General features: G+C 35.8%; 1 pseudogene; it reads right to left on the reverse strand.

The window, feature by feature from the left end:
* Window positions 1-7,035: 7,035 nt before the first annotated feature.
* Window positions 7,036-7,961, reverse strand: LOC131405368 (olfactory receptor 4N5-like; annotated as a pseudogene).
* Window positions 7,962-25,648: the final 17,687 nt, after the last annotated feature.

Below are 25,648 nucleotides of genomic sequence, written 5' to 3' on the forward strand. Positions count from 1 at the left end.
AATTTTTTTTCACAGTTGGTTTTCTTCTGTTTTAGGTTACTGATAAAATATCTGCAAACATTAATAATATTTTTTCTATTAATTTTCTTGTGCTTTATTCCATTAACTAGAGTTTGAGAGTGATAATGAATAAGAGTGATGATAACTGGCTATGGCAGAACTTGTTAGTTTCCCAACCAGGACTCTTCCTTCTTTCTTGATAATGAAATCTTATTTTCTTTGAGATCAGTTGCCTATATGCCTCCATGGAGTCTCAAACCCTGTTTTAAAAAGCTTCATCTCAGTAGCCTAGGCCAGTCACAGTTCCTTCATTTTCCTCACCAGTGACTAGTTTAGCAATGAGCATAGACCATGTAGCAGAAAATGCTAGTGTCTGAGAAGTAGCCTTCTCTCATTTTTCATTAGTGACAGCCACCTAAATTCATTTAGAGGCATTGTATAGCTTCTCTTGCAATTAGAAATGGCAAATAACATGAAAGAAAACAATATTATCAGGTAGCTATTTGATGAAAATTCTCTTTAAGGGCTGACTAATTGGGGAGTTATGCTCCATGCCTCTCCCAAACTCCATATTTTCAGAGGTCTAATTTGAAAAAGTGTTAGTTTTTATACTAACATTAAATACTGTGAATATTTATAGTAATAAAGAAGGGTATTACACTACTGTAAATGAATACTGTTAGTCACCATCTGGACATCAGGTGACATAGGGACCTGGAAATGCAATCTTCATGGATTAGGGCTTCCTACAATACAGAGCAAATTTGGAGAAATGATAGAATGGATTGGAAGGAAAATGGACCCATAATGCTTTACTTCCTTCTGTTACTCATTCTGCCTGGAATACAAACGTGATGTGTGGAATTCCCGCAGACATTTTGTGAGAAATTATAAGAAAATAAGAGCATACAGTGGGGAAGTTTTTAAGTCCCTGGTGATTTTGAGGCACTGCTATACCAACACTGGACTAAGATTACATGGATTTGTTTTACACTAGAAAATAAACCTCTATCTAATTTATTTACAACACCATAATCAAAGTTTTTTACTAGGAGACCCAAAGGTACAAATACAGTTCTACTCAAGGACATGTGAGGTACAGTTACGGGGCAGTTAAGTGAAATTTTTGACATTCCTAAGATAGGACATAAGAAAAACAACATTTTCTCTTCCCAGGTTAGGTCACTATGATGGGTCAAGTGTGAGGATGAAAACCTCATTTACTTAAGAAGGCAAGGTCCTGTCACATTAGTGAAGTTTTGGGTAGTCTATTCAGGGGAAGTATGCTGGGATATCACCTGAGAAGTTAGAAGTAAAATATTGCATCTTGTACCTCAATCACTGCACCACTAAGAAGAAAGCACAATGTCTGGTAGTCCTCTTAGAGTTCTAGAGGCAATATATTCCAATTTGTTAATATTACTTATTTATTGATTGACATGGAGGCTTCCAGTTTTTAGTGAGACTTAGTTCAGGAAAGGCATCTTAGCAGATCTTGTATAGAGTTAAAGTAGTCTTACCACTAGGGTCATATGTCCCAGTAAATTCTCAATACTAAAGTTATCTGTACTGGGAAATACACCATTTGTAAGTTTTGGCAAATCCTAATGGGGAGAATCACAATGTAGTTCCACAAGAGTATGTAACATGACTATGCTATCTGCATCAGAGTACTACACATGAGTTGGAACTCAGCTCCTGGCATTCTACTATGCCCCAGTAGGAGTGGACCATCTGATTATGGAACTTCAACTGACTAGAGGGACAGAGATGTCTATGATGAGCTGCCTTACTTGATATTAACATTGACTAGAGAACATCACAAAAGAGTCACTAAACAACCAAAGAGACATAATGGTTCTGCCAGTTGACATCAGCTACCCTCTATCATTGAAGTAGCTACAGTGGCAGAAAGGAAGGCTATGCATGACCCCATTGCATGGCCTCCTGCTCACAAAGACTAATCTTGCTGTGGTACAATATATGTCCAATCTGTCACCAATAAAGGACAGCCTGAACTCCCAATCTGGTACCATCCCTGGAAGAGATTAATTAGCCAGTTGGGACAAGTAGAATACACTGACCCATTCATTCTATTTTTTTTTTCTTTTTTTTTTTTTATTGCGGTAACATTGGTTTATAATATTGTATACATTTTAAGTGTACATCACTATACATCTATTTCTGTATAGACTACATTATGTTCTCATGTTCCCCACCCAAATACTAATTACAATCCATCAATACACACACCATTCATTCTAGATGAGACAATGATTCATCTTCACAAGAATCAGCACATATACTGGGCACAGGTTTGCTTTTCATGTCCACAGATTTTTGACCATCATCGCTCTCCGAGGACCTATAAAATGTTTAATCTAAGAAGAGTTTCCTTATAATATAACTTAGTTAATTAAACTTACTTTTCAGCAAAAGAGATTCAAGGGATGACCAATTATCAGAAATCTACTGGCCTTATCATTTACTGCATAACAGAGAAGCTATCATGCTGGTTGATAGAGCAGAAGAGCAATCATTTGATATCGTAGCTGAAGCATAAAGTTTTAGATTGTATCCTGCTATCTTGGGACTGCATTTTCTAGGATGCAGTACACACTCTTAATCAATGACTGTTATACGTAGTTTTGTCCCCAATAAGAAGAATCCGAAGGCTTAGGAACAAAGATATTCCTCATGTATCTTTAATTCCTGTAACTCACTTGTAGAATTTGTGCTTTCTGTACCCACAACTTTTAGATTCTAGAACTTCTGGGACATGCTTTCACCAGATGTAGGAAGATTTCTATTAACTTCAAGCTGTCCCTGCTGCTCAATCGCTTTATGTTTTTCTTTCTAAGAAACTTGAAAGCAAGGAAAGATGCCACCATCTGGTAAAGGGTAATTTGCATTGATCATCAGGAGTACAGGTAGTACTGCTACTATAAAATGGTTAGGTGGAGTCATGGAAGATGTAAAAAAAATGCAAATTGAAATATGGAATTGAACTATTTTGTTTGTGAGGTAAAAAATTCATTGGATGGTATTAGTGACAGAAATGATATTACAGAGGAAAAGATTAATGAACTTAAAGACAGTAATACAACTATACCAAATGAAACATGGAGAGAATAAAAGACAATTTTTGTTATATGAATCTCTTTAAAAGATAAATGACTACGCAAAGCCAAACTGATAAGAATATATCATTAAATGTATTATCTCAGTAGATAATAGTGGATGTTAGATATAAAATAACAAAAACACAAGGGCTGAGAGGAGGTAAATAGAAGTATACTGTTGTAACTTTCTAATACACTACCTGGAAAGATGTAATATTAAAGTGAGACTGTGATAAGTTAAAATGTACAGTATGTATTTACACCCTGAAACAACCACTAAAAACCACAAGCAAAAGAAATAGCTAAGAAGCCAATATTATTAATATAAATGTTTGAATAAATAATAAATATGAAGAAACAATAATATAAAATAGCACTCAAGTTTCCAAAACAGGCGAAAAAATGAAAAAAAAAAACATATGAGACAAATATAAAATAGAAAGATTGTCAATTTAACCAAACAATATCTTTAATCATGGTATATGTAAATGGTCTAACAACCCAATTAAATGCAGAGATTGTGCTACTGGATAAAATATATTTTACAGACAAGAAACTACCATTAAAAATAAAGACTCATATAGATTAAAAGTAAAAGGATAGAAAAAGCAAAACTATGCTAATATGTCACTATTTAACCAAACAGTGGTGTATCAGTTTACTACTGCTGCTGTTACAAATTTAATGACTTAAAACAGCAAAAATTTATTATCTTACAGTTCTTTAGGTCAGAAGTCTGATGCAAGTCTCACTGGGCTAAACTCATAACATTGGTAGAGTCACCTACCTTTCTGGAGGCTCTAGGAGTGAATCCATTTCTTTGCCTTTTCAAATTAAACCAGAAGAAAGCAGAAAAAACATAAATATAAAACATCAGGCAAGAAAGCAAATTTTAATCCCACCATATCAATAATAGTCCTATTAAATGTAAATAATCTTTCTTTTTTCACAAATATGGTCATGTATTTATATATATACATGACAAACATATATATATGGCAAACCACACAGACATCATAGTATTTTTTGCACAGTCAATATTCAATGTATACTTTTTTACGTATATCAACATATTTGACAATCTGCTTGTTCTTTATTCTTTCCTTCAAATTAGTGTTTCCCTCCAAGATTGTTTTCTCTTACTTGAAGAACTGCTATTAATATTTATTTGGTGCAAGTTCTTAGGCAACAGAGTCACTCATTTTTGTTTTTATGAAAATGTCTTTATTTCACCTTCATTTAAAGACTACGTTTTAATGTCCGATCGACATTTAGATTTGTATTATTTTCTTTCAGCACATTAAAGATGTCACTCCATTGTCCTCTGGCTCCCATGTTTCTGTTATGGAGAAAACTGTAAGTCCTACTCTTGTTTCTTTCAATCAAAGTGCGCTTCCTCACCCCAGATGGTTCTAAAATTTTCTTTTTATCTTTTATTTTTATCTCTCTTAAATTGATGTGTTTGAGTCTATTATTAGTCTCTACTCTGCTTGTGGTTCACAGAATTTTTGTATATATGGATTGATGTCTCTTATCAGTTTGTGAACATCCCTAGTGATTATCCCTTCAAATATTGAATCTCTCCCATTCTCCCTTTTCCCTATCCTACTTGGAATTTAATTACACTTATATAAGACATTTTCATTGCATCTCACATATCTCTATGTCCTTTTCTATATTTTCTATTCTTTTTCCTATTTACATTTCAATTTTATTATTTTCTATTAACTTCTAGTTGACTTTTTAGTCTTCTCTTATGTTTAATCTAATTTTAAACTCACCTAATGAATTTTTGATTTCAGAACTTTTGTAATTCTAGAATTTTTATTTATTTTGATAGATTCCTATTCTCTGTTGAAATTCTCTAGTTTTTTTTAATTTACTACACTTTTTCTTCTATTATCTTAAACATACTAATAACTGTAATTAGAATGTCATTTTTATTTAGTCTGGATAATCTCTGCTTATATTTTAGTTATCTTTTTTCTCTTATATTTTGATAATATATTTCCATATTTTGGTATTTCCAGTGATTTTCTATTAAATTATGGATTTTTTATTAAAAATTATAAGTTATATCATGTTACTTTCCCCAAAATAAGATTCATCCATCTCACTAGTAGATCAATATAGTGGAGGTTAACTCCCTCAATCCAACGTGTCTCAATTGGGGGCAAATTTGCCCTCTAGAGGACATTAGGAAAAACGTAGAAATAGTTTTATTTTTGTAACAACCGATGAGATGCTAATTGCACCTAGTAAGTAGAGGTCGGGAATGCTGCTAAATAATCTGTAGTTCACAGGATAATCCCCCACAAAAAAGAGTTGCATGGCTCCAAATGTCAATAATACCATGATTGAGAAACACTGCCTTAATCCAATCAGGGATTTTCTTGAGTTTAAACTAATTTGAAGCCTTCATAAGACTCAGTCTATCTCTAGTTCATCCATAGACCTCCAGCATTAAAATTGAACCCTCAGGACTTCTGATTCACTTATGTAAGACTTAAATTCAGAAACGATGGACATGGATGTAGAGACAATAGAATGTAAGGCTTCCATTTTGTGTGGGGATGTTTAGTAGTACTAGAGCAGCTCTGTAGTATTTTCCTGATCATAGGCCATGTGTCAAGTACTGTGATCCTGGAACTAGCAGTCAAAAAATGACTCCTATATTTCCCAGCTCTGCGATCACTATGAGGACAGTAATTCCTTAGATATATTAATTTCTTGGTAACGTTTTGTGATTTATTACTGAATGCCACCTTAAAAGGTACTCTCACAGCCTTTTCCATGATTTTGTAAACACCTAACGCCTTATATTACCCCTCAAAAAAACCTAAATAAACAAAAAAATAAATAAAAAGACATAAAAAACCCAGAACGGTTTAGTTATCTGTAACCAAATGATAACTGATACACCAGATACTTATCATCATTGCATTCAGGTTGAAAAGATTTTTGAATTAACTCAAATTTCTCTCTAAGATTTAAAAAATAACTATTAGGAATAACCACAAAATTCTCCACAACTCTAAAATACAAAGTTAAATAGTTTCATGACAATTTCCCATGGAATATAACAGCTTCCCTTTCCTCCTTCCACCAAATTAGGAAAAAAATGACTAGGTTTTTAAGTGTCTATAAAAAATACTTAACAGCATGATACTTTCTACCTAGTGACATTTTATTAAACCAGGCCCTTTATTCAGAATCTTAACCATCTTGCCAAAATTCAAATAGGAAACATTAGATAATTACTCTCTTGCCTAATGCCTTGTAATGGCCTTTCTTTGAAACTTGAGTAAATTGAACTTACCATCATCTAGAATACAAGCTTTTGTCCCTACTAATCTTTCCAACTTCAATTCCTGCCACTTTCACATTCATTAATTATGCTACAGCTACTCCATTCTTGTTTCTGGTCTTTGAATGTATCAAGCTCATAGGATCTTTGGGTCATTGGACTAGTCATCCTCTCTGCCTAGAATTTTCTGTCCCCAAGTAATTGAATGGTTGTTTTTTTCAAGTTATCTGGATATCAGCTCAATACTACTCAACAAGACCTTGCTTAACACTAAAAGTAAAGTAACGGCCATCTCCCGTCAAACTCCATCATAGCATTATTTTTTAGTTGCTTCAGAGCACTATCTCTTTCAGACGTTATGGTTTGTTTTTTGTTTTTTTTCAATTTTATAGCTTAACCTGTCTTTATGCACCTGAATGTAACCCCAGGAGACCTGGAATATTACCTTTCTCATCCATATGCCTAGAATAGAACCTGACAACTGAAAGTGCTTAATAAACTCAGTATTTGCTAAATGACACAGATTCAGTGCATTCACAAATAGGTGATTTAACTAATTCCAACTAGACTTTCTCCTATCTTGCTTTTCTCATTCTCCTATTTCATTCAGCAAACCATGTGCTGACTCATTAACCTCCTCATGGAAGCTTTCATTTCCTGGTTGCAAAGGGTATAAATTACAGGGTTCATCAAAGGAAAGACCACTGTGTGAAAGAGAGAAACCACTTTGTCAGCTGGGTAGGCTCTGAAGGGGTGAGTGTAGATGAAGATGGCAGGTCCAAACATGAGAAACACAATGATAATGTGTGTGGTGCATGTGGAGAGCGCCTTTTCTTCCCTTCATAGGAATGCCCCTTTACACGGTAAAGAATGACCACATAGGAGGACAAAAGCCCCGGGAAACATAGGAGGGTGAGCAGGCCACTGTTGGAGACAATCAGGAGCTCCACCACAAAGGTATCTGTGCAGGCCAGCTTGATGTCCTGAGGCACATCACAGAAGAAGTTATCTAGTTGGTTTGGACCACAGAAGGGCAAGCGGAGAACAAGGGCCACTTGTACAATGGAATGAGTAAAGCCCCCACGCCACAGAGCCAACAGCAAGGCGTAGCAGACTCTAGAGTTCATGAGAGTTGAATAGTATAAAGGCTGACAGATGGCTGTGTAGAGATCAAAGGCCATCACAACAAGAAGGAACATCTCTCCTGCTCTCAGGAAATGCAAGACAAAGAGCTGAGTGATGCAGCCTCTTTAGGAGATCAGCTTCTTCTCAGAGAGGAAGTCCACCAGCATCCTGGGAGCCACAATGAAGGAGTAGGATGCATCCAGGAAGGCCACATTGCCCAGAAAGAAGTAGAGGGGAGCTGTGAGACCAAGGTCTGATCTGATGGTGAGGATGATGAGGAAATTTCCAGGGAGGATGATGAGGTAGAAAATCAACACTAACACAAAGACCAGGAGTTGAGAATCTTGAGACTGGGTCAGACCAAGGAGGATGAATTCTGCCACCACTGTGCTGTTCTCCCTCTCCATCACTCCTCAGTCTGCAGAATAACAAGGAGCAAAATATTGTTACAACCACTTTTTCCTCTACTCCATAGCTCTTATCCAGATGAAAACAATATTTGCTACATCCAACACTTCCCTAGCTGAAAACAACTCATGTACTAAAACTTTCCTTCATTTTCCTGATTCCTCCCAAGACACTGTTCTCATAGCCACACTCTCCTTCCCATTCAACCATGCGCTTCTATATAATTTTGCTCCTAGGGCTCTGGGCTAATTAGCTTGAGATATATTAGAAATTTCCTGAGTAAAACAAAACTTAGCTATTATCAAGGCTGTCAGGGATTTTTCTGTTGTTGCAATTTTGTTTTTGTTGTTGTTAGTGGTGGTGTACTATCTCTAGTGTTTAGATTAGTTGTTGGGTTTTGGTCTCTTCTCTTTCTCCCCACAGAGCAAAGTGTTTTTACAGATGCTTCTTTCTTTCAGTTCCTGTAGAATCCGTAGTCCCTGGTTGGCAACTATAGGCCTTTTTTTCTGAATTTCTGCCTTACTGATTCCCATCGCATTGTTCTGCTTTGTGCATCTTTACTCCAAACTAGTCACCAGGATCTCAAGCAAGAACTCTACAGTTCATCTAACTTAGAGATATTTCCTAATTACACCCCTGACTAGATCCCAAACCTGCATCTGCTCCACACCCTGTTCTTAGATCCTAATTAACACTAATCCAATCCTATTTGCTCACTATACATCCACAACTTACTTTTTCCTCAGATCTCAGACTCATAACCAAATGATATCATTCTCACAAATATTTTTCATATAATATAAAATTTATCAGAATATATAAAACATTTTGATTTTCTCAACAAATAAAATCAAAGCACCAGAGCTGAAATTGGCCATATAGGACATATAGTCTAATACACTCATTTGACAGATGAGAAAAATAAAACAACTGCAGTTAAGATTCTTAAATTTGCAATGAGTTTTATTTTTTGTTATCATTAGCAAGTGACAGAAAAAAAAAGTGTGTATTCCTCAGTTTAAACTAACCACACAATTATTAATTAGAGTGCAATCAATTGGTGTTATTTTCTTTACCCAGTTAAGTAATTAATCATGATATTGCTTGTGTAAATATTTCCCCTTTTCAGGCTATAATCTGGTCTAAATAAGAAGTCTGTTCATGCTGGAGACATCCAGAATTAATGCTTAGTCTACACAGTGACCTCCATAGTGGGGTGTGGTCACCCCTGAGGGGTGCACAAGATAATCCACTGGGATGCATGACACTAGTGGACCTTCTCTACATAATATTATGAATTATGTTTAGAAATTTTCATATTTATGATTGTTTTCTAATTTTTACATTACTTTAATTATAGAAATATATTTTATAAATAATATTCATATACTGTGGCAACTTGGCATCTTTGGCTGTTGGAATGAATGATTTAAAAAATGACAAACAATTGGGAGAAGATATTTGCAAACCATACTTCTGATAAGGGCTTAATCTCCAAAATATATAAAGAACTCATGCATCTCAACAACAAAAAAACTACCAACCCAATTAAAAAATGGGCAAAAGTCCTGAACAGACATTTCTCCAAAGAAGATATACAGATGGCCAACAGACACATGAAAAGATGCTCAAAATCACTAACTATCAGGGAAATGCAAATCAAAACTACAATGAGATATCACCTCACGCCCCTCAGAATGGCTATAATTAACAAGACAGGAAACAACATGTGTTGGAGAGAATGTGGAGAGAAGGGAACTCTCATGCACTGCTGGTGGGAGTGCAAACTGGTGCAGCCACTATGGAAAACAGTATGGAGATTCCTCAAAAAATCAAGGATAGAACTACCATATGATCCAGCTATTCCACTGTTGGGTATTTATCCAAAGAACATGAAAACACCAATGTGTAAAGATACATGCACCCCTGTGTTCATTGCAGCGTTATTCACAATAGCCAAGACTTGGAAGCAACCTAAGTGCCCATCAAGGGATGAATGGATAAAGAAACTGTGGTATATATACACAATGGAATACTACTCAGCCATAAGAAACGATGAAATCCAGCCATTTGTGACAACATGGATGGACATTGAGGGTATTATGCAAAGTGAAAGAAGTCAGAGGGAGAAGGTCAAATACCGTATGATTTCCTTCATTAAGTAGTAGATAATAACAACAGTAAACAAACACATAGGGACAGAGATTGGATTGGTGGTTACCAGAGGGGAAGGGGGGAGGGAGGAGGGTGAAAGGGATAATTCGGTACATGTGTGTGGTGATGGGTTGTAATTAGTATTTTGGTGGTGAACATGATGTAATCTATGCAGAAATAGAAGTACAATGATGTACACCTGAAATTTTTACAATGTTATAAACCAATGTTACTGCAGTAAACAAAAAATGATAAATAAAAAAAAAATCCCCAACTATTTAAAAAATCTAAAAAGAAAAAAAAATGAAAGACTGCTAATCATAAGATTATAAAGATCTCTACATGCATTTTATATGTAATGTATAAAAATATATCCCTTGACTTTTAATTACATACAATACTTATTTTTCAAAAGTGCTATGGTTACGATGGATTGCAATTTGGCAATAAAAAGGAATGAACTACTGATATATGCCACAACATAGATGAACATCAAAAACATTGGCCTGGCCCCGTGGCTTAGTGGTTAAGTGCCAGGCTCCGCAGCTGGCTGCCCAGGTTCCGATCCCAGGCGCGCACCGACGCACCGCTTCTCTGGCCATGCTGAGGCCGCGTCCCACATACAGCAACTAGAAGGATGTGCAGCTATGACATACAACTATCTACTGGGGCTTTGGGGGGAAAAATAAATAAATAAAATCTTTAAAAAAAAAGAAAACATTATGCTGTGTGAAAGGAAGGACCACATATTGTATAATTCAATTTATACAAAATGTCCAGACAGTGTGAATCTACAGAGACAGAAAGTAGAATAGTGGTTGCCTATTGCTCAGGTGGGATAGGGAGTGACTACTAATGAGTATGTGGTTTCTTTTTAAGGTGATTAAAATGTTCTAAAATTATATCAGGTTGATGTTTGCATAACTCTGTAAATATACTTAAAACCATTGAATCATAGACTTTAAAAGTAAATTTTATATATTGATTGTATCTCAATAAATCTTTTTTTTAAGTGGTCTTAAATGTTGGGGGAAAGGCTAGAGAGGGAGAAATTCCCAATTGAAATTTGACAGGTATTATTATCAGCATCCCTAGAAAGAAGACCTAGGAAGAGAGAAAAGAGTTTGGAAAGAATAAAGAAAAATGAACCTTAAAAAGTCCATAAGGAGAACTCATGGGAAATGTAGGCAATATGCTGTTGTTCTAGGGCACACCTATTAGGAAACAGCAGGACATTGGTTCTATGAGATTAGTAACATTTGTAACTAGCAGCCAAATCTTATTGAAAAAGAATTTATAACCCATGGGAACATATTTGTGCATACAATTAAATATTTACATATGTATAAACACATATAGTGAGTCTAAGCAAATTGATACAGGAAAAAATATATTTGGTGCCCTTCACATTAACTTAGGAGCTTCCTTCTGTCTTCTACCCACTTCGACACCTATTGGCATCCACATTCCTCCTCGATTTGCCTGTGGAAACCCGCTCTTAGGAAAGTCAATTGCTCCTTCTATCTATTCTTACATTTTCATTCCAGGTCCTCACTTAAAGTTGTTTCATGTTTCTTTGGGTTCACAAGTCCAAGACACGGGGAGCACTCTGAGAATTTACAGTCTCTTGAACTCTTCCCTTGCTTTTTTTTTTGTCATCCATCTCTATTCCCTGTCTGTTACTAGTAGATGGAATTCCATACCACTTAACATCTTTAATCCACTTTCCTTCTCCCATATCATTTACGTACCTTCTGTTCCAGTGATTCTCAAACTGTTCTCATCAGAAAGATTGAGGATAGATGTGCCTCAAAGGGACATTACTCTGTACAAAATGAATTCCTGAAAACAAATCCAAAACAATGGATCAAATAGGGACAAACTTTCAGTTCTAGTCAGATAAAGCAAAGAAATATTCCTCAGTGTAGGCTAAGACCTGAATGTTTTCATCATCTCTAACCTTTCTTGATACTTCAACTGATGCAAAAACACATCAGGCATTGAAGACATGCAGTTAGAGAGGGTGCCCATATCCCTCCCCTCTTTCTCAGAATGTAGACACACAACATCTGCAGGCAACACTGATCATGCTAAGATTCCAAATGCTGTAAGACCAGCTCCTGAAGCCAGGTGTTTGAGGACCTGATCACCATCCTAGTATCTCACTCCTTCGTCTTTCCTCCTTCATTTCCTCTTACTTCTTTCCTAATTTTCATCTTTTCCCATTCTCTTCCTACTATTCTATCTTCATTCACTCATTTTCTCAGTCATTCTTTTTACATTTGCTTTAGCTTCTTTTATTCTTTTATTTTATTCTCTTATTTTTCTTGCCATTTCTCTCCCAATATCCCTTGCTTTTCCTTCCTCACTGCTCTCTTCCTTATTATTCTCTTTCTTCTTTCATTTGCCCACATTTTTTTCAGTTTTAAATCTTTTTCATTTTGTTGTCTACATGTATTCTATTTCATTATATTCTATGCCTGTCATTCTATTAATTCTGAGATAATAGAATGTTTTTTTCATTCTGAGGTAGAGTAAACAAAGTAGGTGCTTCCTAAGTGTTCTATTCCGATGGATTTCTCTACAGATTGAAAATGTTTAACTTGCTCCTCAGTGCTAAGACTTCCTTCCTGAATATTATTCTCTTTGCAATTTACTCAATCTCAACCATTCACTAGTTACTTCAAATTCCCTCATATTTTTTGTCTGTTTCTAACTCATTCTAATAAAAATGAAGTGACTTATCTTTGCACTTTAAAATAAATCTCCTTAATACCACGCCTAACAACATGAAAAAAAATAATGAAAGTTTGAAAATGTGGTTTCTGTTACTGTATTGATTCTATATTTCAAGTTATTAAAATATACTGTTACCTATTTTCACAAGTTTTGAAAAATGTGCATCAGGCTGAAGAACATCAAAAGTATTTAATTGATACTAATGTTGAGGATTATATAAAACTCATGGAATTGCATAAATCTTTACTCAGACAATTACTTATCAGTTATCTGGGATAGTTAAATTAGATGATGGAAACCTTTATTGTCCAATATTCTACAGTTTTAGACAGTATCGTGTATGTTATAGGAAGAACCCTGGCTTGGAAATTATTCTATCTTATTTAAGTTACTATTTCTGCAGTTTGGTAACTGTATAACTTTAGGCAAGTCATTTAGTCTTTTAAAATTTGAATTTTTTTTAATCTATAAGGGAGAAGTAATATATCCATTCTTTCTACTCCACAAGATTGACATGAAGAGGAAATGAGATAATTACTAGCCTATTCACGTCTACTTAAACTGAGCTAAGATAACATTCAGTGATTAGACAAATTATAGTAAAAAATGATAAATGGACACTATGTCAGTGGATCTTTTGTCACTGCCCTGGAGTTGATTCCAGAGGGGAGGTAACTGCTTAAATCTGAGTCATTTCAGGGTAAGAACTTGTGGCGGTTCAAGGAAGGGTCATATAAAGTTTTCTTATCTAAGTCAGCCAGTGTTTGTGAATCAAGTCTTTCTTGATTTAATATCCCTATCTCTGAGCCTTGTATTGGCTCATATATGCTAGGTATGCTAGGACCATATGCAAGAGAAAAAACTCATGCCAGCTGAGTGTGGCAACCAAGAGGATTGCCAACTTGTGAAGTTAGTGAAGTTTATCTCTGGGACTCAGTCTAACCCTTCTGATTTGCAACCTGATTTCCTCCTCCCCTTTATCTCTGATTTAGCATGGGTAAAAAAAAAATCAGTCGTTTGAATGATATCATATTTAAATCCAGAAGGTGAATCTCTCAAAGCTGTTAGTATTTTCACTTTTTTTTTTTAAATTTTTGTTTATTGCAGTAACATTGGTTTATAACATTGTAAAAGTTTCAGGTGTACATCATTATACTTCTATTTCTGCATAGATTACATCATGTTCACCACCAAAATACTAATTACAACCCATCACTACACACATGTACCGAATTATCCCTTTCGCCCTCCTCCCTCCCTCCTTCCCCTCTGGTAACCACCAATCCAATCTCTGTCTCTATGTGTTTGTTTATTGTTGTTATTATCTACTACTTAATGAAGGAAAGCATATGGTATTTGACCTTCTCCCTCTGACTTATTTCACTTTGCATTATACCCTCAATGTCCATCCATGTTGTCACAAATGCCTGGATTTCATCGTTTCTTATGGCTGAGTAGTGTTCCATTGTGTATATATACCACATCTTCTTTATCCATTCATCCCTTGATGGGCACTTAGGTTTTCACTTTTTTATAATAGTGGAATTAAATATTTAGCTCCTTAAAAAAATACTAATAGTATGAATTTTCTTCTATTTCTTCTTGCTCTCAATTTCTCTTAAATATGAAGAATGACCAAAAATTTCACCTTGCCAGGGGTCCAATGCTACTCTCAAACAAATGACTATCCTCTGCCTTCTGATAAAAAGGAGATTAACTGATCATCCCAGAATTTTTTCTTAAATATACCTTCCCATTGTGGAACATCACAGATTCTGAAATCTGCTCTACTAATTTGTGATGCAACAAAGAATGTGCTTTGGTGTTTTACAGCCATCTTTAGCTTGCAGAATACTTCCAATGGGAATATTAGAATGTAAACTAGAATTAGAAAAGGAAAAGACAAGAACATTTTAAGGATTAAATATTCAAAATATGTGCCAGCTAAGGTGCCACTGGGTCATGTTAGGATTTTGAATTTGACATTTTACCAGTATCAGTGATAATGGAATGGCACATATGTTTATTAGACATAATGAAAGTAGTAAGCCTGGGGAGGTTTTTGTTTTAGATCTTATTATACAATTCATATAAGTAATAAGAAGATATTGATGTTTAATAAGAAGGTAAGTAGTGAGACTAAGTTCGTGGTAAATATGGTAGCATCTGCATATTTTTGGAGCAGAAGAGTTACTTAGAGAGAGAATACATTATGCTTAAAAAAGATTTTTCAGGAATAATTCTCCCTAAATAAGACAATTTTATAGTGTTCTGTAAACTAGTTCCTCTACGGATGTGTCCTGTCAAAAGCAGAATTACTCTGTTGTGATCTTGGTATTTATACTTACTAACTTTTTTGTATATGTAGTTCTTGAGTTCTGCTACAGCAAAATGAAGACATTTCTGTTTTTCAATTAAAAATGTTACATAGAAGAAAAAATATTTAATCTTCAAAAATCCATTTAATTTAGTTTACAAGGAAAGATGGGCTAAATCTGTCACATTAAAATTAATATAACAAACTCTACTTTTACAAAAAGAAATACAATATACAGTCAAATATATTTTCATTCAAATTTATGTCCAGTTCAGCCAGAAATGCAATAGGAGATGTTGAAAAGTGGAAGAGATAGGTAAAGAGATGGGGATAATGTTGTTTGTAGGATTATTTTTCTATTACAATCTATGCTACAAATAAATAACTTTAAACATACTTCGTTTCGACTGTATGAAAGTTTATCTGTAGGATAAATTACCAGAAACACAGAAAGCTAGTAATATAAGATAATTGGAAAAGAGAAAAGAACAGAGGGGAAAAAATGGAAAGGCATACATGGAAAAAATTGGAGAAAAGATGAAGAAACAGAGAAACCATGCCCACAGAGATGCATGTACCACAAAGCTATATATAAAGATACAGAAAAAGGAGGGGAAAGGAAGAAGAAGAGAGAGGAGAAGGGAGAGGAGAGATGAGAGATCTTGGAAGTGCAAAGTATTTTGTTTTGTTTTTGTCCTGTTTTATATAATTACAGATTTGTCAGGGATCTCAGTTCTCAGAATTTACCACAATGCTTTAAAATTAATTAAAAGTAACATTGAGATCTTAACTGGTCTACAATAGGCCTCTCCTCTCTGCTGAGAAAGTTTTTTTATCTTAGCCAATTTTATAGCATTAAAAAGAAAGGTGTAGGTTGTGAGTCTGTGTATGTGTGTGTGTGTGTGTGTGTGTGTTTTAATAGGGGTTTCTCAGATTGACCTGAATTATTTTACTTAACCACGCATCCAGTAATGGTGAAAATACCACAAGAATGGAATTCAAAGACAAGATTATATTCATGGTCCCACCCATGATGGTTATTTCTTGAGAAAATGTCACAAACTTCCTCAGATATTTCCCAACCAGAAAAATTGGAAATGAATTTCTTTATTTTACAAAAAGTTTTGAGTGTCTATAATTTGGAAGCCTTTTTGCATGGGTGAGTCAGCCATTAGACACTGATTACAATCACAAGGTCCTTGGTCTCAGAGATTTGACATTCTAGTGGAGAGAACCAGTCAAAGAGCAAAGAAAATAGGCAATAAAATGTTGGAGAATAAAAGACTATAATAGAGCGATATGAGGGGGAATGAATGGGGACAAACAGGGTGTTATTTTAGATCAAGTATTAGAAAAGTCCTTTCTGAGAAGGTAATGTTTAAGCGGAGGTCTGAATAATTAGACAAATCTAACTATGGGGAGATCTGAGAGTAGGGCATTCCAGGCAAGAAGAAGGGCAAGAAGAAAGACGATGAGAGGAAAATGCTGGTGCATTGAGGAACAGAAAGGAGAACATGGTGGCGAGAGACTGGTGGGCAAACAGCAGAAGAGTATAGGGCAATGTCAGAGAGGTAGGCAGATGTTGCATAGGATATGGCGTTTGGTCATGATTCTAAATGTGTAATTATAATGAGGACTTCTGTAATCTGAAGATCACTCTGGCTACTGTGTGGAGAATGTCTTTGAGGGACGCAAGTGTAAAAGCAAGAAGAATGGTTTGGAGATTTTGCAGTCCCTTGCACAAGAGATGTTGGGGATTTAGCCTGGGAGAGGGTGGGAGAAGGAGTGGGTAGTACAAGGAATAAAGAGAACTTGACATATATTTTGATGGTGGAGACATTTGGACATACTGATAGACATGATGTCTGAAAAGAGGAATCAGGAATAACTCTAAAGAATTTAGATGATGTAACTATGAATAGTATTGCAATTTAACAACATGGAAACGACTCAGACAAGATGAGATAAGTGATAGGAGAAAAACAAGCCGTTCTAAACATATATTTAATTTTTGCATAGGAAATATATTTGCATAGTTAAACATTTTTTAAAAAGTAAACAATATATTCAGTGAGGAAACTTACCATCACAGTTTCCCATCCATAACCCATTCTACAAAGAGGAAACTGTCAATTGTGTAAATTTTCAAAAATGTGACTATATAAGTAAATTTTTTATGTACATTCTTTTTTCTTCCTTTTGAACATACCTTTGAAGCATATCATACACAATATTTTGCACCTCACACAGGAAGAGAGAAAGAGATCCTAAAAAGAAACTCTTAGGATTAGTTTTCCAAAGATTTTAGAGAAGATACAGAAGGCCCAGGACAGTTTCTTCAACCGGCAGAGAAAAAATTCTCCATGTAAGACATGACCTCTGAATAAAGAATAAATCAATCATGTGGCTCCAATGCCATTTGTGAAGACCTCGGAAAGACTTAAGGCAGTGCCTACAGGAACCTCTTGGCTAGAAAATAGGACTTCTAAGAATCTGACAGGTTTAGTCCCACATTAGCCGGGTACACTTAAAGTAGAAAAATATCTGTCTCAAAAAGAATTATGAACGTGTCTTTTGGAGCATAAAGAAAATCCAAAAATGGTTCCTAAGAAATACACAAAGCTTTTTGAGCAGCATTTCATCAGGGACATCCAAGTCTTCTCCATGTGATGTTGACTGGGTTGGTCAACTGGGTACAGATGATCTAAGATGGTTTCCCTCACATGTCTTGCACATCAGCTGGGATATGACTGGCCTCTTATTCTACATGCTCTTTCATCATTCAGGACCTCTCTCTTTGTGTAGGCTTTCATTTTAATGAAGGCTGCTATGTGCTTCTTTACAACGTGGTGTTCTCAGATGTCTAAGGGTATGAAGAAGTAGTTTCAAAACTACTTAATGCCTAAGCTAGGAAAATCCAGAATGCCACTTCCACCACATTCTGTTAACCAAAGCAGTTCTAAAGGCAGTGAAAATTCAAGGGAATGGAGAAACAGAATCCATGTTCTGAATGTAAGAATGACAATATCACATTGCAAGGAAGCATTCACATAGAGAAGGGAGAAATATGCAGTATAAAACTCTTCTATGGAATTCCATTGGTCTAATTAAGTCAAAAAATCAGACCGAATGGACTCTACCTTGATGAGAATGGCTTCATAGAATTGTGGACATTTTTTGCAACCTACTACAGTCAGATACAGTTTATTCTTGATTTCTTCTAAGAGATTCCTTAGAAAGAATACTTGCTGAGTTATTGCATTCTAAAAATTATTTGTCTGTAGTCTTTTGAGTGGCAGTTTTCCCAGATATGAAATATTTGGGTTATATTTTCTTGCCCGAAGGATTTTTTAGATTTTGCTCCACTGCTACTTTCATTTAATTAATAATGGGTAATTAGTTTCTGGAGCAATGCATGTGTGACCAACTACATTGTTACCCAGGGGGCACTCTATGGGTTACACCTCTCCAATCCTGATAATGAAAAATCGCTTTATCTGGGATGTTTTTTATTTTCTTCTTTATCTTCGTCATGTTTATACTTTTAGTAAAATGCACTATTTTAGTTTCTAATTGAAGGATCAGTATCTCTACTTTATTTTGAAAAATAAACTATTATAAAGATGTAATAGCAAACAGTCTATCTTGTTTATATTCAGATTAGCAAGTAAGATATGAATGGGTGACAAAGAGATTCTAATATTTTAGTGAAGTCAGAAAGTTCTTGATAGTGTAACATAATCTTTGGCTTAAAATATTATTTTAGTTAATCATAAATTGCTGATATTGAAAGCAGAAGATAATCAGCAGTTTGGGGGGATAAAAAAGACGGAAGGAACCCAAAGAGATGCAAAGAGAAGACAGCAGAGATGGGAGTTAGCTGGCAAGTTTGGTGTTTCACTGGCAGGTTTACTGGCAGATTTGGAAGCAACAATACAAATTAAAGGAATAGGAGTGAGGCTGTTTTATGATATCTATTTTCCCTGTGCCACCCTGCCTTATCCAAGCTACTATTCTAGCCGTGACCTCCATGATTCAGGCTAGCTCACTGCTTTCAAGCATTCCACAAGTTTCCTTCTCTTTCTTCTATTTTAGTTCCTAAATCCGTATGTTATTTTGAACTTAGTAATACTTCATTACTTTACAATTATCTGTTTGTTCTTGTTTAGTCCAAGCTGAAAAATTTTAAGAAAATACCCATTTTTAGTAGCTGTACACTGGAGTTTTAAGATCATATCAAGCAGTGGTATGTTTCTAGTGGACTTTAATCCTAGTTATATGAAATACGGAGTAACACAATATGTTAAAGTCTAGCTTGCTTACATATGGAGATATATCAAGGTAATAAGATAAAAATAGAATATATCACTTTATTATTTATATGCATGTATATATTTTTCCCTTCTTCCTTTTTTTTTCTTTCTGTCTTCTTTAATTAGATGGATGTTTGATCCTATGGAGAAGTCAATTCTTTTATCATTTCTAGGTAAAGAGAAGTCAGTTCAATATTCAGAAATTATAACTCAAAACCAGCCTTCAAGTTCTTAAAACAAAAGTCACCTTAGTACTGAGGAAGGAAGCAGAGTAACATAAGAGATAATTCAATATAAAAGAAAGAACCCTATCCACCACGATTTCACATTGGACTTTGATATGCAAACTAAGTTTTCAATTAATAATTAAAATATTTTTAGATACCTAGAACCTCCGGGAGTTTTCTTATTAGTCATTCCTCTATATTTATAATGAAATTGTGACAGGAATCTATTTCCCTCAAAAGTTTGACCCATTACCTTGTCAAATAAGAAGACTAAAGCTGTATCTAGTCATATGAAGTGACCTATGTCTTTGATGACTATGTTCCTCAGTTTGAACTGTGAAGTTGGTATCTATATAGACAAATATAGACTAAGAATTAAATGTTCTAAACTATATTTTAATTTATAAACATGGTCTTTTATTGAGGTCTCAGCGCCAGGGTAAAGGAAAGGATTAGATGATAAATAATTTGCTAGTGAATTAGATTTATTTTCTTTTCCTGAAAAGAAAATAGTGAATTGGAAAATACTACTAATTATACTGCACTGCTAGTTTAATTTTAACATGTGAGGCAAAATTAGAGACAAGGATAGCACACAAAAATGCAAAAGAGAGGAGAATATAGAAAAAAAAAAAAGATATTCATTAGGCCCAGCCAACCTAGAATTCCTTTCATTCAGGCCTATTTTTACCTTGGGGAATGTGTTTGTCATTGGCTACAAGAACTTATAGTTGGCTAGAAACTCCCCAAAGGAGAGAAAAAAGAGATTTCTGGTAGAGAAACAAAGCAAGATATTGCTCTATAATAATTAATATCATTTCCACAATGTGTTAAAAAGTTTTCTTTTGTTGCCAGTGCTGTTGAAAGGATACCATCCAAATTTTACTTTAAACAACATTATTTGTTGCTCCGGTTATTCTTTTTCCTTTTCACCAATCTGTTTTTAAATTCCATTTATTATATGAGAAATAATTTACAAATGTTAGGATGAACAAATCTTAAATGTATAGATTGAACATTTTTTCCCTATGCATGCATCTATGAAACCATCACACTTATCAAATTACAAAATATTTCTCTCCCACCAAAAAGTCCCCTTGGACCTCTTTGCAGCAAATATTTACCACCTGAGCTAATGACTATTTTAATTTCTATCACTAAATATCACTTTTGTCTACTCTTGAATTTCATTTAAATAAAATCTCACAATATGTACACTTTTGAGTGTATTTTTCCTAACATAACAATGTTTTAGATATGTATCCATGCTGTTTCATGTACTAATTATTTTTTTTTAAATTTTATTACTGAGTAGTATTCCACCATGTGAATGTACTCTAATCCCGTCTTGGTGTCTACTTCTCAGATGACCTAAACTAACATAATTGGTACTGTGAGTGGTCTGAGAAAACAGGTGACAAATGGGGATTTGTGGCTGGTTCACTCACCATCTGATGGGCAAAGAGGATTCCATTGCAAGTGGTAGATGGGACACAGATAGGTCCTGGCATAATATAGATGCCTGATTGTTAAAGATTTCACTGATGGTAATCTAGGAAAACATCTTGCTGGAAAGGAATACTATTACAGGTGAATGATTTAGTATTTGAAAGATAAGGGGAGAAAAATTCCTGCAAATAGTAGAATTATTTGCTTATTACTAAGTTGTATTGATGCCTTGGAATAATAAGAAATGGAAGGCCACTAACAAGCAGTTAAAAGTTAAGTGTAAGGACTTAAGGAACTCATTGGTAGTTTACACAGAGGTTCTTATCTCCTGTGGTGGAAAAGTAGATATAGACAAGGAGTAGACTGAAGATCTGACAGAGATTCACAGCTCCAGAAAAATATAAACACTCAGTCAAGGCATGTGTGTTATGCTAAGGTCAAGGCACAGGTAGTGAAAATCTAGAACCCTGACATATGGAATGGGTACATCTGGATAAGTACCCATGAAGACTTCCATCTGCAGACTCCTTCCTAGAAAAAAACTAGAACTTCTTCCTGCTTAAGAAGCTTCAGAGGCTTCTTTCCTGCAAGACAACAGGTGACCCTTTAGGCCTGGCCTAACTTCCTCTCCAAGATAATAACTAGAGTAAACTCCCAGCATAACTCCTAGGACACACTGGGCCTGATAAAAGAGGAAAGAGACTGTGTACTAAAGCAGTTGCAAGAATTAGCTTTTATGTGTTGGCAGCAGCTATGGGACTATTATTGAAAGGAGATATTGAAGTCTCCTTCATACGTTGTTCTCTTGACCTTGGCGAACATCTTTATGATAGCTATTTTGAAATCTCTGTCAGATAAATCATATAACTCTGTTTTATTAGGGTCAGTTTCTGGAGATTTATCTTGTTCCTTGGTTTGGAACATCTTTGCCTGATTCTCCATTTTCCTTGATTCTCTGTGTTGGTGTCTGCACTTCAGACAATGCAGGCACCTTTCCATCCTTCACAGATTGGACTTGTACAGGAATAGATCCCCACCAACAAGGTTGGCCAGGGATTCTGGGGCCCTCTATCAGCTTTTCCCCTCCCCAGGAAGGAGCAGGCAGCTTCTTGGCAGTGTTTTTTGTTTTCTCACTCTATGCTGAGCTGGGGGAAGGGAGCTATGGTACAGGCTAGACTGTACCGGAACTGTAATAGCTCAAGGATTGGTGACATAGATGCTAGTTCTGTGAGAAGCCCCAGAGAAGCTTGAGTGCTGGACGCATGGAGCAACTCTTTCTTCCCAGAGAGAAGTTGAAATCTGAGGCAGTAGAACTAGGGTAACAGCCTCATCCCTGTCCCCGTCAGTGGCAATCCAAAATATGGATCCTCACACAAGTGCACGTACCTGTGAACAGAAGCTGCAGGGGCAGACACAGCACTCCTGGCTTAGCCTCAGCCCCCCAGCAGTGGTGGGCGGTGCACACACTCTGAAGATATAGGACATAAAGCAGAGTTGGTGACCCAGCCCCCTTCCACTCCCCTGGCAGTGGCCTGTTCTTTCCAACAGTGGGGACAGTATCCAAAACACACATTTTCCTGGCTGGGGCAGGGAGCCCTGTCCTGAGTTTTCAAAACACACTGGCATTCGCCAGCGACCAGAAACTGCATGAGCGAGCAGCAAAGACACTCACTTCCTACTTGGCTCCTTTCCCTACAGCTGCCAGTGGTGCAACCTGTGACCTGGGGCTACAGGAACCAAAAAAAAAACCCATGAACCAGCCCCTAGTGGCAGTACTGCTGACAACAGCTCTACCAGCAGTGGGGGCTGAATTCAAGTCCCTGGGTCCCTGGGCTCCTATCAGCAACAGTGATGCCTGTTAATCCAGTGGCCCTGGCAGCGGTCTTGTCAGAACCCCCAGACAACCTAGGAACAGTAGTGTGGGTGGTACATGGGGAAGCAGCATGTGAGCCCTTGGAGAGCCCAAGGAGAGCCAGTGGGGGAACACAAGACCCAGGCAACCTTGGAAACAGCAGAAGTGTTCCCAGACTGGTGACCTTGGTGGTGACACCAGAGACTGCAGTGAAGTCATAATCAGCAAGGCACCAGCAACTTCAGAGGCATAAGCAACACAAAGAGGGTGTGGATGATGCCTCTAGCAGAGGCAGTGGAGGATGGAAAGTGCAGGCTCTCAAATACAGGCAGAAGCAGCTCAGAATCAAAGTAACCAAAGCTCTACTCAAATAAAAAATGTGGTTACTACCACAATTGTGCCAGCTGAGGATCAACTCATCAAGCACCATGAAGAACTACAGTAACATGGAAGAACAGAAAGAAAATGACAACTCTCCAGAAACCAAACTGAAAGTCCCAGAAGAGTATGAACTAACTGACAGAGATTTCAAAATAACTGTCATGAGGAAACTCAATGAGTTACAAGAAAACTCATAAAGATAGTTCAATGAGCTCAGGAACAAAATTAATGAACAGAGGGAGTACTTCACCAAAGGACTGAAAATTAAAAAAAAAAAAAAGAAGAAATTCTGGAGGTAAGGCACACAATTAATGAGATGAAAAATAAAGTAGAAAGCAATGGAAATAGAGAAGACCATGTTGAAGAGAGAATTAATGAGCTCAAAGATAGAAATCTAGAAACGATTCATTCAAATATAAGAGGAGAGAGAAATAAGATATTTAAAAAAAATGAAGAAATTCTATGAGAAATATCCAACTCTATTAAGAAAAGTAACATAAGGATGAAAAGCTTCCCAGAAGAAGAGAGGGAGAAAGGAACAGAGAGTTTACTCAAAGAAATAATAGCTAAGAACTTCCCAAATCTGGGGAATGAACTGGATATACAAGTACATGAAGCCAATAGAACTATAGAACTCCTAATTATCTCAACACTAAAAAAACATTTCAAAGGTATATAAGACTAAAACTGTCACAAGTCAATGACAAAAAAGAATATTGAGGTCAGTTGGAGAGAAGAAAATAACCTACAAAGGAACCCCCATCAGGCTATCAGGGGAATTCTCAGCAGAAACTCTACAGGCTAAGAGAGAGTGGAATGATATATTCAAAATATTGAAAGACAAAAATTATCAGCCAAGAATACTCTGTCCAGCAAAGTTATGCTACAGATATGAAGGAGAAATAAAGGTTTTCCCAGACAATCAAAAGCTGAAGGAGTTAATTGCCACTAGATCTGCCTTACAAGAAATGTTGAAAGGAGCCCTCCTACCTGAAACAAAAAGGCAAAGTTTTATAAAGCTTCAAGCAAGGCAATAAGTAGACAGACAGAATCAGAAAATTGCAACTCTATATCATGATAGGTTACTTGGTTAATAAACATTTATATAACATAAAGGCTAAAGAGAAAGAAAGCATCAAAAATAACTGTGACCACTTCAATTTGGTAACAAACTCACACAAGAAAAAAGGATAATTTGTAACAACAAATCATAGAATGGTAAGAGGAAAAGGACAGAACCTGCATAGGCTAATGGAGATAAGATGCTATCAGCAGAAAAATGACTATCTCGTATATAAAATCTTTTATACAAACTTCATGGTAACCACAAAACAAAAAATCAGAGCAGAGTCACAAATCCTAAATCAAGAGAACACTGAGAAAAACTTCACAAAAAAACACCAAACTGAAATGATAGAAAAAAATACAAGGAAGAAGAAACAATGGAAATATAGAACAACCAGAAAAGAAAAGATAAAATGGTAGTATTAAGCCCTCATATATCAATAATCACTCTAAATGCAAATGAATTGAATTCACCAAACAAAAGACGCAGAGTGGCTGGATGGATTAAAAAAGAAGACTGAACAATATGCACCTCCAGGAGACCCTGCTCAGCTCTAAAGACAAATATAGCCTCAGACTGAAGGGATGAGAGATAATACTCCAAGCAAATGGCAACCAAAAGAAAGTGAGGTAGCCATACCTATATCAGAAAAAGAAGACTTCAAGCCAAAAAAGATAAGAGACAAAGACAGACAGTATGAAGTGATAAAAGGGAAATTCCACTGAGAAGACATAACAATTATTAATATACATGCACCTAAAATAGGGGCAACAAAGCATATAAAGCAGCTATTAACTGACCTAAAGGGAGAAATTGACAGCAACACAATAATAATAGGAGACTTTAACATCCCATGTGCATACATGTATAGATCATCCAGCAGGGAAGTCAAGAAGGAAACAATGGCCTTAAATGAAACACTAGACTAGATGAAATTCATAGCTATATGTAGAACATTTCATCCCAAAGCAGTAGGATACAAATTCTTCTCAAGTGCACATGAGACATTCTCAAAGATAGACCATTTTTTGGGAAACAATCAAGCTGCAATAAAATTAAGAAGATTTGCTAAAAAAATTTATTGTAGTAGACCAAAAATTTAACAATGGTTTTATGTAAGAGTTGTAATAACCAATGATCTACCTACTTGTGGGTAGTAAATTAACTTTCTTCCAAATAATAAAATAC

The sequence above is a fragment of the Diceros bicornis genome, chromosome 5, assembly GCF_020826845.1.
Source record: "Diceros bicornis minor isolate mBicDic1 chromosome 5, mDicBic1.mat.cur, whole genome shotgun sequence".
Taxonomy (NCBI): domain Eukaryota; kingdom Metazoa; phylum Chordata; class Mammalia; order Perissodactyla; family Rhinocerotidae; genus Diceros; species Diceros bicornis.